General features: G+C 31.9%; 1 long non-coding RNA gene and 4 other non-coding genes across 7 annotated transcripts; all 5 read right to left on the bottom strand.

Moving 5' to 3' along the window:
- Nucleotides 1-2,444: 2,444 nt before the first annotated feature.
- Nucleotides 2,445-11,889, bottom strand: LOC132282773 (uncharacterized). 3 transcript variants are annotated; one of them, XR_009471850.1, is made up of 4 exons: nt 11,599-11,889; nt 7,370-7,536; nt 3,091-3,305; nt 2,445-2,883 (listed from the first exon to the last, which is right to left on the bottom strand). It is a non-coding gene; the product is annotated as an uncharacterized LOC132282773 (long non-coding RNA). The 3 variants fall into 3 exon arrangements; XR_009471851.1 differs by having other exon boundaries at nt 2,445-3,305; XR_009471852.1 differs by lacking the exons at nt 7,370-7,536; nt 11,599-11,889 and adding an exon at nt 3,447-7,363 and having other exon boundaries at nt 2,445-3,305.
- Nucleotides 7,620-7,723, bottom strand: LOC132287593 (small nucleolar RNA snoR103). The gene has a single exon (XR_009473091.1). It is a non-coding gene; the product is annotated as a small nucleolar RNA snoR103 (small nucleolar RNA).
- On the bottom strand, nt 8,928-9,031 carry LOC132287591 (small nucleolar RNA snoR103). Its single transcript, XR_009473089.1, has one exon. It is a non-coding gene; the product is annotated as a small nucleolar RNA snoR103 (small nucleolar RNA).
- Nucleotides 9,441-9,544, bottom strand: LOC132287590 (small nucleolar RNA snoR103). The gene has a single exon (XR_009473088.1). It is a non-coding gene; the product is annotated as a small nucleolar RNA snoR103 (small nucleolar RNA).
- On the bottom strand, nt 10,621-10,724 carry LOC132287592 (small nucleolar RNA snoR103). Its single transcript, XR_009473090.1, has one exon. It is a non-coding gene; the product is annotated as a small nucleolar RNA snoR103 (small nucleolar RNA).
- Nucleotides 11,890-12,838: the final 949 nt, after the last annotated feature.

Below are 12,838 nucleotides of genomic sequence, written 5' to 3'. Positions count from 1 at the left end.
ATATCTCAAATAATATATATTGACTCATCGCTTGAATAACTGAAGGAAAAGAAGATTGATTTGATGTATTAGTTACTATTTGTCTTCAAAGTTCAAACCTAGATTGTTAAAAAAGTGTCAACATTAAGCAAAGCTTCAACTATCTTTTTGGGGTATCTTCATATCCTCTTAATTCACCCTTTAAGCCTCTAATCTCTAACCCTTAGCCAGCACAAAAAAGAAAAAAAATAATTAAAAAAAAAAAATCATTTTGTAAATTAAAATTGCATGAAATCTCAAATTATAAAAAATTAAAATTTAAGTCGAATATAGTCGATTTAGTTTAAAATATTTGGACATGAATCTTCTCCCTTCTTTGTTTTTCACTTGTGCATTTAGTAAATAACAATCAATTTCACTTTTTTATTATTGTCGTGACACAAAGTAATTAGTTGAAACACCATTTATATATATATTAGTAAAATACATGTATGATGCACGTTAATAGAACTGTGTGTATAATTGTAAAGTAAAAAAATTATAAATGTTCAAAAAATATATTTCAGAATAATTTTTCATTGTTATTTACTATATAGTTATATATTATTTATTGGAATAAATAACATTCTAAAATTTTAAAATAAATTATAAAAAATTAAATATAAAAATTATTTTCTATAAAAAATTCTCAGTTTAGGATTTTATTGGAATATTTTGATATAGAATTGTTGTTATATATTTATTGAAATAAATTATATATATATATTTTTAATTAGATTTCCTTTTACTGAATTTCAGTATTTTCGACAACTATATTATTATTATTGAATTAAATAAATAAGTTATATCTATCCCATATTAGTAGTCCAATATTCCATTTTAGAGTGTCCTAAATTAATTGTCCCATTTTACAAGTCAAAGCAAAAAAGTACTATTTTTTCATAATTTTTCTTTGAATTTTCAAATATTTCCCAACTTGATAATATACACATTTAAACTGAAAAGGATACTATAATAATTTTTAAAAAATAAAAAATAAAAAATAATGCATTAATTGCATATTTCTTAAGAAGTTCTAATTTCAAAGATAGACTCCCCTTAAGAAGTTATAATTTCAATAATGGACGGACAACTAAAATGTGAGGAAATGAGTGTGTGTGTGTGTGTGTTTATATATATAAATGAAAAAGAAGGGGATCCATGGTTGAAGTGTTTGCCTCCAAATCACTAATACATTTTTTTAGTTTTTTAATGGGACCTAGTCACCTAGCACAAAATTTATCATGGAGACAAATATAATAAAATACTCTGTCCCTTGAAATCTATGGAGTCAGTCACCAAGGTTGACAATCTCTCTCTCTCTCTCTCTCTCTCAAACCAAATATACAAAACCAATATTATAATAGAAAGGAGTAGATATATTGTGAGAAATCTATGAATTGACCTTTTTTTATAAAATTAAAAAAAAAGAAAGAAAAAGAAAAGAAAAAAAAGCAATACAATGGGCGGATTGTGAAATGAAACTGACCTGTCTATAAACAAATGATAGCGATCAACCATCAAATATGTACTATTAATATTTTAATGTAACATGGTGGATGGGTTGTATTTCATGTCTTTTGCCCAAGCTTTTCTAGGCAGCCTACATCAATGCGTATCAACACAAATATTAGAAGACGTTCGGTAAGAACAAACAAATGGTCTTTTAACCGAATGTGATTTTTTCAAATTAGGGTACCACTTCACTAATTATGTCAAAGATATGTTTTCTGCGGGAAGATTTTACCATTTTTGCTCGGTTTGTAAATTCAAAATTCAAGGAAGGAAAATGATAGAAGCACCGATGGACCGGGATGTCAAACACTGGTTCAAAACATTATAAAGAGAGAAGAAAGTTTTATTTGATTAATTAATGTGCAAGAGTCATTGTCGGAGACTTGTCACTGACGTCATTAACCAACCACTGCTATAGAGAAAATCAATGGATATTTGTTGGACACTGATTAGTGGAGTCCCCGGCATCAAGTCGTATAGAGATTAAATCAAAGGTATTTTCCATGTCTCCTCTACTGGGCCCGGTGTCTATCTTCTAAAGAACTTATTTATATTTAGTTGGTACCAAGAAGTAATTCACACGCAACATGGCTTTTTTCAGAAACAATTTAAAAAAGATATTTAATGACAATTAATGTGGACATGACAAAGCCTTGCGACATATTGGAATGGAGCTTCTTGATTTAAGTGTGACACTATGCTTACAGGGATGTTTGCTGTGTGGAGAAAGTAAAAAATATCTTACGCACATCTGGCACCACAACCTAGATGGTATAAACTTTCCTTCTCTGGTGAGTTGAGTATTCGGAAGGCTGGGGCAGAAATAATATATAGTTAGATGTGTGTTTTTTTGAACTTTCGAAGGAAAAAAAAAAAAAAAAACCTTTTGGGTGTAAATGCAAGCCAACATGTTAATTCAAAAACAAAAGAACAAAGCTCCCAGTTATCTGTAAGCTGGATGATAAAACATCCAAGCCTAGAAGGCTACACTGCACAGCATCAATATAATGAATGTGTGTTTTCTTGAACTTTCGACAAAGAAAAGAAAAGAAAAGAAAATAAAATAAAAAATAAAAAATAAAAATAAAAATAAATCTTTTGGGTGTAAATGTAATCCAACATGTTAATTCAAAAACAAAAGAACAAAGCTCTCAGTTATCTGTAAGCTGGATGATAAAACATCCAAGCCTGGAAGGCTACACCGCACAGCATCAAGATTTGATTTGTGGAGTTATTGAAGAGAAACCCTTGAGAACTTGCTTCATGATCTTATTGCATCTTGGGTGAAGCAAAGCTGCAATAATATAGAGTCTGTTGGGCTGTAATCAAATATCGAACAGGCTAAAGCAACTGAAAATTACAAGTTTCAAAGTTCAGACCCCATCCAATTTAAAAAGCTATAGGACAATCTTGAAAGATAACTTGAACCCCATTGAATAAAAAAAACAGACTAAAAACAATATCTGTGAGAAAAAATTGAGCCCATGAGAAGCAAAATCCAAAATTATACCGTACATATAAATTCAGAAACTAAAGTAACCGGATCGTGTAACTCACCCCTGAAATACTGAAACTCGGATAGAGTTGAGAATCAACACTTGAGGCATTTTGTTAGATCCCTTGATAAAGAAACACAAAATCCTCGAAAAATATACAACTCATCGGAACAGGGGGCAGAGACTGAGTTTCTGGCAGAACGATTCGAACCAGATCGTGTAAAAAGAAACAGTTTGGTTTTTAAGCAGTTCGATATCAGTTTCTCACATCACAAACTGTAAAAAAAAAATAATAATAAATAAATAAATAAATAAAAAAGGACAGTATTGAAAAGAAGATAAAATTTGCAGAAAATAGAGAATCGCGTCATTATGACAAAGCCTTGGTTTGGATCAAGAGAGCAAATTTTGACAAACCATAATATCAGCCCCTTGCATTATTGCCTAGACTCCTTGGAAGGCCTAAAATAAATGCTCCCTATAGCGGCATAAAAAATGGCTGATCGGAATCTATCATCTTCCACCTTTTTCAAAACTTCAACAACCACCTTAAAGTCCAAACCCCCAACCATAACCAACTTCCCAACAACCTCCCCAAAATTATTTGGTGCTTTCGGCAAATCAATGCAATTTAATCCAACTTGGAGGCTTATAAAAGAGGTCCAGTTCCTATGTTTCTGGTCATCAAAACTTTTCTCTTAAACATAAATTTCAAAAGCTTTATGATTGGTTCTACAAAAGGGGGCTATTCTCCAGTGCAAGGCAATGGCTTTTTAAATGACCTCAGGGTGATATGTTGAAGATCTTCCACACACTGCAATGCTTCATCAAGAACCCGAACACAATATATTCCTCTAAACGGGAATAGTTCTCCTAAAATATATGCAAGATTCGATTTTGTTGCAGGAGCCTGTGGCAGGAAGAAATTGCAAATGGTGCCAGAGAAGCAGGCTTAAGGTTTTAACTTATGGGTTCTACTCCTGAAACAAAAACAGAAGTTCGGGTAAGGGGACTGCCACATCTCTGCAGCAGGGTTTTTCCAGTTACGAAACCACCACCTCCTAGAGGTAACAATTTTGAATTGAGGGGTGCCGACTTCCCGATCAAAGGTGACTGGAAACATCTGGCAGACTGAGTAGGACCATAACCATCACCCCTTTGGGACTAGCATCCTTTGCTGTAAATGAATCCTGCTATACCCATGCTGTAGTGCAAAAATGTATGTTTTCAAAAAGGATAATTTTTGAGAGACGAAAAAAGGAAAACAAAATATTCTGCTTCAGCACCCCCTCATCACCGTCCCATAAAACAATGACAAATATTTGAAGCCAAAATGATCTGACTTTTTTTTCTCCCAAATTACTCAGATTTGAGTTTGAGAAAAAAATTAAAAGGCATTGAGGTAAAGGATTATAGGGTCTTGAGATAAAGATTAAAGTTATTGACAATAAGTTTAAAAGGTGTTTAGAACAAGATTAAAGCTGTTGAGAACCAGATTAAAATTTGTTGAAGTGATATTAAATGTGTCGTAAACAAGATCAAAGGGTGTTGAGAAAAAGACTAAAAGGTGTTTAAAACAAGATTAAAAGTGTTGAGAAAAAAATTAAAAGTGTCAAAGAATAAGATTAAATGTATTGAGAACAAGATTTAAAGGTGTTGAGAAAAAGATTAAAAAGTGTTGTAAACAAGATTAAAGATGTTGAAAACAAGATTAAAGGTGGTGAGGTAAAGATTAAAGATTTTTCTAAATACCTTCAATCTTTTTCTCAACACCTTTTAATCTTATTCTTAACACATTTTAATCTTGTTCTTAAAGCATTTTAATCTTGTTCTCAACACTTTTTAATCTTTTTGCTCAACACCTTTAATCTTGTTCTCAACACCTTTTAATTTTTTTCTCAACACTTTTAATCATGTTGTCAACACCTTATGAGAAAAAGATTAAAAGTGTTAAGAATAAGATTAAATATATTGAAAACGAGATTTAAACGTGTTGAGAAAAAGATTTAAAAGTGTTGTGAGCATGATTAAAGGTGTTGAGAACAAGATTAAAAGTGTTGAGAAAACTATTAAATTGTGTTGAGGTAAAGATTAAAGATTTTTCTTAATCTTTTTCTCAACACCTTTTAATCTTTTCTTAACACCATTTAATATTTTCTTAACACGTTTTAATCTTATTCTCAACATCTTTTAATCTCGTTCTCAACACATTTAATCTTATTTTTAACACCTTTAATCTTTTTTCTCAACACCTTTTAATCTTTTTCTCAACACCTTTTAATATTTTTCTCAACACTTTTAATCATGTTTTCAACACCTTTAATCTTTTTCTCAACAGCATTTAATCTTGTTCTTAGCACCTTTAATATTACATCAACACCTTTTAATCTTATTCTCAACATCTTTTAATCTTATTCTCAACACCTTTATCTTTACTTGAAGACCCTATAATTTTTACCTCAATGCCTTTTAATTTTTTCTCAAACTCAAATAAGTCTACCACAACAACATGGACTTTGTTTCCCACATATTATATTATCAGGTCACTTTGGCTTCAAATATTTGTTATTTTTTGAAAAGATAATGTCCAATGTTTTAGAAGTAAATACTAATTATGAAACTGCTTTTTGAACAAGAATTTCATTCTTTTTTTTTTTTTTTCTAGTTGGGTACTCACACACATGCCTTCACGGAGGCTCGAACCCCTAACCTCTCTTTGAGAAGTAGGGGCTTGGTACTGCTAGGCCATATATATGATTCATAATATATTAGCATCTATATTTTTCAAAAAAATAGTGGACATTGTCACACTCCAAGACAATAGGGCGCGATTAGTTAGGTAAAATCGAAAAGTGGAACAACAGTCCTCTGCTAGAAGAAAAACAATTTGTGCAACGGTTGATAAAAAAATTCATGAAAAATTCAATTTCGAAATTTTAACATATGAAACAAGTAGAGATAAATATAATTGAAATTTAAGGAATTTAAGTCCCTATGCTTGGAAAGATACCTAATTAAATCATTCTCAACACATTTTAATCTTATTCTCAATACATTTAATACTGTTCTCAATACCTTTAGTTGGATTCTAAAAACCTTCTAATCATTACTTCAGCACCCTTTAATCACCTCAACACCTTTAATCTTTACCTCAACACGATTTAATAGTTTTCTCAACACCTCTAATCGGGTTCTCAACACTTTTTAATCTTTTTCTCAACACCCTTAACCTTTTTCTCAACACCTTTAATCTTGTTCTTTTTCTCAACACTTTTAATCTTGTTTATAACACATTTATTCTTTTTCTCAACAACTTCAATATTTTTCTCACCACCCTTTAATATTGTTCTCGATACCTTTAATATTACCTCATCACCTTTTAATTTTATTTTCAACAGCTTTAATCTTGTTGTCAACACATTTTAAACTTATTATCGACAACTTTAATCTTTACATCTTTACCTCAATGCCTTTTAATTTTTTCTCAAACTTAATTCTGAGTAATTTGAAAAGGAAAAAAAAAAGGTCTACCACAAAAACATGGACTCTCTCACATATTATATTATCAGGTCACTTTGGCTTCAAATATTTGTCATTGTTTTACCGAACGGTGATGAGGGAGCGCTAAAGCAAAATATTTTTTTTCCTTTTTTTTTTTTTTTTTTTTTTTTTTTTTTTTCTCTCTAATTGGTAGTTTTCTCTCTTTTTTTTTTTTTTTTTGGTAATATTTTTACCGTAACGTCGTTCCTTTTTTCCATCTCAATAAAAAATGATCCTTTTTAAAAACATACCTTTTTGCACTACAGCATAAGTACAACAGGACCCATTTACAGCAGAGGATCCTAGTCCCACCCCTTTGACATTTGTCAATATCAAGCCCAAGCAACCCCGGCATCTTCCTTGTACTAGGAATACCAGGCATCATACTCCCAGAGCTAGGTCTAGTAATGGGGAAGCCTCCCGGCCCCATTCGCTCAAGTGCTCCCATGTTATGACTTGCGACCATTTCTCGTGTTCGCAATTGCCCCTGGACATAACCCTAGATTTGTTTCCGCCTCTAAAAGGATTTCAGTGTTGGTCATTGCTTCCATCAGCCAAAACAATTGTCGAATAAGTTCATTTAGTTATAACTTTCCTTTTGTTTTTTCAGGATAAGAACAATCAAATAAGATATTCAAACAATAAAAGTAAAGCCAACGTAATCATTTGCGGTTATCAAACACATGGATAGTAAACACCACATAATAAGGTGAAAAAGTAAAAAGCGCCTATAATATAGCATAACAAAATAAGTAGTCGGCGTAACAAAATAAGTAGTCAATGAGATAAGAAAAGTAAACCTCTTCATGTCTAGGGACCCAATAGTTGGCCCACAGGTCAAGATCATCATGGGACCATAAACCTCAACTGTGATGCAAGTTGGGGGTTTGATGATGTCAGCTCCTTCAGCCTGCTGAAATAGATATCATTGACTCGCCGAGATTTTGGGCTCTCATGTAGCTGCATTCTGCATTAGAATGATAATCCATGTCAGCATTCATCCTTATGTTTTACTTTGCAATTTTATATCAAATGTCTCTAATAGGATCTAAATATATGTAGGTCCTTTACGGGAATCTCAAGCTCATTAGATGCCCACCTAAAGCCCACACATCGCTTTATGTCCATATTTACAGCAAGTACACATACTTGAGTGCCCCACCAAGAATTAGGACAGTTATGTACAGTTTACGTGTATGCGTAAGAATGCGCACAAACACACGTGCCATCAAATTATTTTTACTTCACATTTTCTTAAAGATAGAATATTGTGGAGTTATAATTAGCATTGAAAGAAGTGTTTGAAACTTGACTACCTTCACAAGGAACTGAGCATTTCTCTCTCTATTTTTACCGTCATAAACAAAATCATGTTTCAAATTTGTCCCCAAAGAATCCATAGTTTACATGATTAAAAAGAAAAAGTGCTATAGAAACCTTTAGAAAAATAAATCCAATTAGGAAGAGAACATCCAATTTGATGAACTTTGCACATATGGAGCTGACCCAATAGCCTAGACTAATCTAATAAAATCAAAGCAGCATGTATATACAAATGCACAAGCAGTACATATATTATGCTCAAATATCTGACATCATAAACTTTTGGTCATCATATGCAATTCAAAACCATATAGAATTCAATCCAAAAACTGAATAAAGAAAAAGGAATAGTGAACCAGACCAAAAATGAATAAAAACAAATATATAATCCTTACTAATTAAATTATAACACAAATATAATCCATATAGGTTAAAATTTAATTTAAGAAACATTAAAAATAATAATAATAATAAAAACAGAAAAATTGAAAACAAAAAACACCTAAGATCTGAAAAGGGAAAATCTCAGGGTCTTTGTACCGACCTTGAAATTGCATGAGGCAATGGGAAACAAATTGGATGAAGAAGTGGAAATGAGATCAAAAGCGGGTCTGCTATCATCCATTCATCCTCTCTAGGGTCATCTACAGTAGGTATATTTACCAATTCAAAAGCATCAAATCCAATGAAGTGCACGCCCTCTATTATAATCAGATATTTTCAATTAATGAAATATCTCTTTATTGAACCAAATTCAAGAGAAACTCAGTTGTAAATGATATGAAAATACTCCAATGAAAAAGGAGTTCTATTTGTCGGTCTACACGACTCATATGGCTTTGACACATGGCTGCCAAATAATTTCAAGAAAAATATGAAAACTGAAATGATTCTTGACTAACAAACATGTCTAGTATTCTACTTATGAATTATAATCCATTTCAGCATTCAAAACTCTCACACAATATGCTATCTTCTTATGTGTTATTGTGCAATATAATTACCAATCGTATCAAGTGTCTTCTAATAGGATCTAAATATATGTAGGTCCTTTATGGGCATCTCACTCTCACTAAATGCCCACCTAAAGCCCACACATAGCTTTCTGTCCAAATTTACAGCAAGTACACATACTTGAGTGCCCCACCAAGAATTAGGACAATTAATTTACATATATGTGCATGCATGAAAGTAAAGACTCGTGTACCATCTAATTATTTCTGTTTCAAATATTCTCTCGAGTGTTATCTACATGTATTTAGTAACAATTCAATAACCATCGCACCCAGAAATGCGCTAGTTCTTGACTAAAATATCTATTTATCCAACCGAATTCAAGAGAAACTTGGTTGTAAATGTTATGGAAACACTCTAATAAAAGAAGTAGTATAGTTGCTGGTTAATACTGTACTAAATGTTGACTAGCAGACATGTCTATATTCTACTAAAAATGATAATCCATGTCAGCATTCAAACTTCACACACAATATGCTCTCTCCTTATGTATTACTTTGCAATAAATAATATCAAATGTCTCTAATAGGATCTAAATATATGTAGGTCCTTTATGGGCATCTCAAGCTCACTAGATGCCCACCTAAAGCCCGCACATCGCTTTCTGTCCATATTTACAGCAAGTACACATACTTTAAGTGCACCACCAAGAATTAGGACAATTATGTTCAATTTACGTGTACTCGTGCACACAAACACAAACACCCCATCGAATTTATTTTACTTCACATTTTCTAAAAGATGAATATTGTGGAGTTACGATTAGCATTGAAGGAAGTGTTGGAAACTTGTCGACCTTCACAAGTAACTGAGAATTTCTCTCTGTTTTTACAATCATAAACTGAATCCCATTTCAAATTTGTACTCAAAGAGTCCATAGTTTACATAATTACAAAGATAAAATACCAAAGAAACCTTTAGAAAAGGAACATCCAATCTGATGAACTCAGTACTTATAAGTTGACCCAGTAGCCCAAACAAATCTAATGAATCAAATGAACATGTCTACACAAATGCACAAGCAGTACATATATTCTGCTCAAATATATGTAAATAGACACCATAAACTTAAGGTTACCATATGCAATCAAAACCATATAGAATTCAATCCAAAACATAAAAAATAAAAAGTTACTAGCAACCCAGACCAAATGAACGATAATAAATATATAATCCATATCAGTTACATTTTCATTTTAAAAATTTTGAAAAAAAAAAAAAAAAATCAAACAAATGAAGTGAAAAAAAACTATGTAAAAACATAAAGAAAGGGACCAAAAAACAAAAAGATCGAAACTTACTGGCACGTAAGATCTGAAAAGGGAAAAGCTTAGTGTCTTTGTACCGACCTTGAAACCACCATGGGGCGCAGAGGCAATGTATTGGATAAAGAAGTGGAACTAAGATCGAAAGCGAGTCTTCTATTATCTTATTCTCTTTAGGGTCATCTAACAGTCAGGTATTTACTAATTCAAAAGGCATCACATCCAGGGAAGTACCTCAACACTCTAATCAAATAATTTTCAATTAATCAAGTATCACTTAATCCAATCAAATTCTAGAGAAACTCAGTCGTAAATTTATGAAAACACTCAGATAAAAAAAGAAGTTAGAAAGACTTTAGACTAGCAAGCATGTCAAGTATTTCTTATATATTAAAATATTACCGTTGAATATAATTACAAATCACATCAATTGTCTTCTAGTAGGATATAAATATCTGTAGGTCCTTTATGGGAATCTCACGCTCGCCAGATGCCCACCTAAAGCCCACACATTGCTTTTCGTCCATATTTACAGCAGGTACACATACTTGAGTGCCGCACCAAGAATTAGGACAATTAATTTACATATATGTAAATGCATAAAAACAAAGACACATTAACCATATAATTTATTTTATATCACATTTTCTGTAATAATAGCAATGAATTAAGTGCTGAGAACTTGTCTACCTTTAAAGTAAACCAAATAGAGAAGAGCTTATTTGTTCCATAGCAACTCATGAAATTTTTTGCCTTTTTTAAAACATCCTATTCTATTTGGTTTGGTTATTCTAATTTTCTGGCTAATATTAATTTTCATCACATTTTTCAAATGTTTACAGAACCAAATGTGACTTCTCCAGTATGTCTCCTCATTGTTCTTTAACTAAGTATTTCTCTCCATTTTTTTACCATTATAATAAAACTGTGTGTCAACTTTGAACCCAAAGAGTCCAGAGCTTGCATGATTAAAATGAAGAAAAAGAACATCATACAAGCCTTTAGAAATTGAACATCCAATTAGACTAACTTTGTAAAAATGGAGCCGAACTGAATAACCCAAACTAATCTAATAAAATCAAAACAGCATGTATATACAGATGCAAAGGCATTTCACACATATTCTGGCTGAAGATATGCAAATAAACAGACATCGTGAGTCTTGGGTTCCCATATGCAATTCAAAACCACATAGATTTCAATCCAAAAACTGAATAAATAAAAAATAAATAGCAGAACACATAAAAAATGAAGAAGAATAAATATACATTCAATATCAGTTACATTCTAAGTTAAGAGATATTACACAAAAAAAAAAAAAAAAAAAAAAAAGGACAGCATAAATGGATTAAAAGAAGGAAAAGCTGGAATATTTCGAAACAACTAAGATCTGAAAAGGGAAAGAACTTTAGGGTTTTGGTACCGACCTTGAACGCGCCATGAGGGCAGAGAGGCAACGAATGGGATGGACGAAGTGGAAGTGAAACCGATAGTGAGTGTGCTGCACTGCTGCTTCGGGTAGCAGCACCGTCACTTGGTCTGAAGCTTATCACCGTCTGATATGCCTACATAACCCAACATTCTAGAGGGAGAAAAGGTGGCACTCGCATCAGCATAATTTTAGAGAGAGAGACCCACCATCTTCTCTCTTTGCAAGAAGAGAGGTGCCTCCTATTGCATAAGAAAGGGAAACCCTAACCTGTAGCAAAGAGAAAAAATTACAAGGGTAAGCCGAAGTATAAGAAGCCAATAATACTCTTATATTATATTACATTTTATACAATGAAATAACAAATTTATCATTTTTAAAAATTTAGTCAACAAATCTGTGGGAAAGAAAGCTTGCAGAGTCATTGAGTGCATTCGCCAAATTTCAATGAAAATTAAAGTAATGGACTCTTCCTTAATAGTTAATCTGATGTCATGCTAAACACTCGGTTTGGTAGAATCTAGATGTGTTTCGAGTTGATAGAATGGTCCGATCGCAACAAAAACGTTGCGAGTTTAGGTGAAGAAAAATGTCAGAGATACTTCACATTATATCTAAATGAGAAATAAAATGAATATATACTAGTTAAGTATTAATTCCACCTAATAACTTATTTTTGGATCCAATCACAAACTACCTTACCCTTACATTATGTGAGACGGTGAAAAAGTATTTTTACAAAATATTTGAAGAAGTAGTAACAATTAGGTCAGGTATAAATAGAGAGTTTTAAATTTATTAAATTTTAAATTTGAAGAAGTCCTAACAATTAGGTCTTCTTTTTGGTCTCACTCTTTTGAATTATCATAACTGAGTGGTACATAGACTGAACCATATAAACCTGAAGATGCAACAACATTTACAGGAAAGTTTGCATGAAAGAAAAAGAGTCGAAGAGGTCTACCGAAAATAATATGGAATAAAGTTACCAGACATTATTTTAAATCTTAAATATAGCAAAAGAAATGAATAATGAAAAATAATAATTAATGTGACTTGTCCATTTCACATGGGATAAAAAACAGTATTTACAAAGTCCGACTATGACTTTGTAAATATTCATGAGCAAGATCAATGTCGGCTTAATCAACACTACAAGTAAATTCCACAAGAAGTATGGCTATGAGAAAAGCAATAATAGAATGTTAAAAATAACTGGAGTCATTAACAACAAACAG

The sequence above is a fragment of the Cornus florida genome, unplaced genomic scaffold (genome assembly GCF_030987335.1).
Source record: "Cornus florida cultivar Cherokee Brave unplaced genomic scaffold, ASM3098733v1 CherokeeBrave_3.0.0_Hap2_Chr11, whole genome shotgun sequence".
NCBI classification, from domain to species: domain Eukaryota; kingdom Viridiplantae; phylum Streptophyta; class Magnoliopsida; order Cornales; family Cornaceae; genus Cornus; species Cornus florida.
This window is presented reverse-complemented; position numbering and strand designations above follow the sequence as displayed.